This window comes from Struthio camelus, chromosome 9 (genome assembly GCF_040807025.1).
Source record: "Struthio camelus isolate bStrCam1 chromosome 9, bStrCam1.hap1, whole genome shotgun sequence".
Taxonomy (NCBI): domain Eukaryota; kingdom Metazoa; phylum Chordata; class Aves; order Struthioniformes; family Struthionidae; genus Struthio; species Struthio camelus.
In genome coordinates this window covers 23,393,213-23,393,608 of record NC_090950.1, presented here as the reverse complement: position 1 = coordinate 23,393,608, position 396 = coordinate 23,393,213, and positions in this window count along the sequence as shown.

Here is a 396-nt window from a genome sequence, read left to right as displayed (position 1 = left end):
GTTTCTATAGTATCTTTGAGTCTTGTATCAGAACTGCAGCGTTATTGGCAACGGTATACTGATAACTAATAACTGGCAGAGATTGTTCTTTCAGCTCAAGTACTAGAATATTAAATTTGAACCACTTATCCCTTGTTTTCTTCCTCACTCTACCACTGGCTGTTCTGCATTAAACAATTTAGTTACTTTTATTTCATTATCATACGTCCCTTTCCAGTCACATTTATAACACAAGAAAATGTGTCACGTTTCACATTTGTAAGAGACAGAAATTTTCTGAATATTTTATAAATTAAAATTCTGGATTACAAGAAGAACCTATCTTTAACAATTCTTTGTGCTTCTCTAACAGTTCAATTAAATCGCATTGCAGCACAACATTTCAGATGTTCAAAT